Here is a 2,197-nt window from a genome sequence, read left to right on the forward strand (position 1 = left end):
GAGACACCAACACTGTATAACTAAAGGAAAGTTGAGGGAGAATATATGAGATCTTTCAAAATGAGGAGGAGGAGAAAGGAGGTAAGTATTCCTTAAGACTAGAGAGAAGCAGTCTATGGCCATGCCACCCTGAACGTGCCCAATCTCATCTGATCTCAGAAGCTAAGCAGAGTTGGGCCTGGTTAGTACTTGGGTGGGAGACCACCTAGGAATACCAGGTGCTGTAGGCGTTAAAAAAAAAAAAAAAAGACTAGAGAGAAGCAGAACAAGCTGTTGATATCTCAAGTTTGATGCTCTTTTTATCTACTGCCGCTTAAAGAAATGTCCCCAAACTTGGTGTCTTAGAACAACAACAACATTTATTTTGCTCACGAATTGGCAGTTTGGCCAGGATTCTGCAGGAACAGCACATCTCTCTCTCCACTCAGCTGGGGCAGCTGGAAGGTTTGGACTAGAATCCTTTTGCTGTTTGTTCAACTCCCATGCTTGGAAATTAATGCTGGCTGACAGCTGGGGCCTTAAATGCGGCTGCCAGTAAGAACACCTACACCTTTCCACATGGCCTGGGCTTCCTCCTCACCACGTGTGGCTAGGTTCCTAGGGTGAGCATCTTGGGAGAGAGAGTCAGGCAGAAGCTGTGTCACCTTTTCTAATCCAGCCTGGGCAGTCTTGTAGCTTCACTTGACTGCATCCTATTCATTAGAAGTGAGTCCTAGATGTATTAACTGGCTAGGGCTGCCATAGCAAAGTACCACATACTGGGCGGCTTAAACAATAGAAATTTATTTCTCACAATTGTGGAGCTTGAAAGCACAAGATGAAGGTGTCAGCAGGGTTGGTGTCTTATGAGACCTCTCTCCTTGGCTTGTAGATGGATGTCTTTTCTCTGTGTCTTCACATGGGCTTCTCTCTGTGTGTGTGTCTGTGTCCTAATCTCTTCTCATAAGAACACCAGTCAGATTGGATGAGAACTCACCCAATCACTTCATTTTAATGTGTCTACCTCTTTAAGGCACTATCTTCAAATACAGTCACATTCTGAGGTACTGAGGGATTAAGGCTTTGACATACAAATTTGTGGGGTGGGGGTCGGGGAAGACACAATCCAGCCCCTAATACCAAGGCTCGCCTATATGCAAAGAGAGGGGAATTAGACTTCGCCTTTTGATGGAAGGACTATTAAAGAATTTACAGATGTGTTTAAAACCACAACCGGGTAAGCGTCAGGAGTTTTGGCAAGTCCTACAGTTGGCAGGGCCCTGCGCTCCACCTCCGCTCAGCAACTTCAAAAGTTTGCAGAATCTAGGAGAATAGCTGGATTGTGGTTTTCAGAAAAGATCCAGTGCCCAGAGGTGTGAGCAGCATGTTAGTAGCACTGCTCATCCTCAAAAGGGCCATGGGTTTCAAAAATCCGCATTTTGTCATTGAGGCGACTCAAGACTCTTCTCCTGTTACCCAACCTCCAAATAAGATCCTGGATTCACGTATGAAATTAGGGAGTGGAAGGGCTCTCAAAATCACGACTCCTACTGAATTTCTCATCAACCTAGTGAGTGAGGGCTTAAGAATTAAATTTAATTTGACTTGAAGTAATGTGATGCTCCTGCGAACTGAGCTATGAAGCAAAATTCGTACCCCTTCCTTGGGGTCAGGCATGTATGGGTTCCAGTGAGGTATGAGTTACATCAGCCTCTCACGTTAGGTAACTCTGCGTTGCTCCCCATCTGTTCACCCAAAGCAATATAGTGGAGAGTTCCTCACTCACCATCTCCATTCTGACACGTGATTCCCAACAGCTGCAGTGACACCTGGTGCAAGTCCCCTAACAGCTACCACTATGGATGTGGTTAAAAAATAAATTAAAATGGCATTTTTTAGAGTAGGGATGGGTTAGGGAGCGGAGGATGCTTAAAGGGAGCTGACTCTGGAGCACACCCCTGGACAGAGTTGGGGGTGCCCTTGCACCACCCATTTCTCATCTACCTTGCCCAGAAGCATTCTTTCCCACACAACGTGAATATTTTCCACCTCTATTGTTATGTTTCTTGAAATGCCACCAATAAGAGATTCAATTAAGTTGACATATGCCTATGGAAGGCTTAAGAAGTTATCAGTTGGTTCATTAATTTTGTAACAGGACATTTCGTTGAATTGGGAAATCATTACTTACTCCTCCATTAGCATGAAGGGGCCTGGG

At 45.1% G+C, this 2,197-nt stretch overlaps 1 pseudogene; it reads left to right on the plus strand.

Moving 5' to 3' along the window:
• The first annotated feature begins 111 nt into the window (after window positions 1-111).
• Window positions 112-230, plus strand: LOC111735167 (annotated as a pseudogene).
• The last annotated feature ends 1,967 nt before the right edge of the window (window positions 231-2,197 follow it).

This window comes from Pteropus vampyrus, unplaced genomic scaffold, assembly GCF_000151845.1.
Source record: "Pteropus vampyrus isolate Shadow unplaced genomic scaffold, Pvam_2.0 Scaffold17323, whole genome shotgun sequence".
Taxonomy (NCBI): Eukaryota; Metazoa; Chordata; class Mammalia; order Chiroptera; family Pteropodidae; genus Pteropus; species Pteropus vampyrus.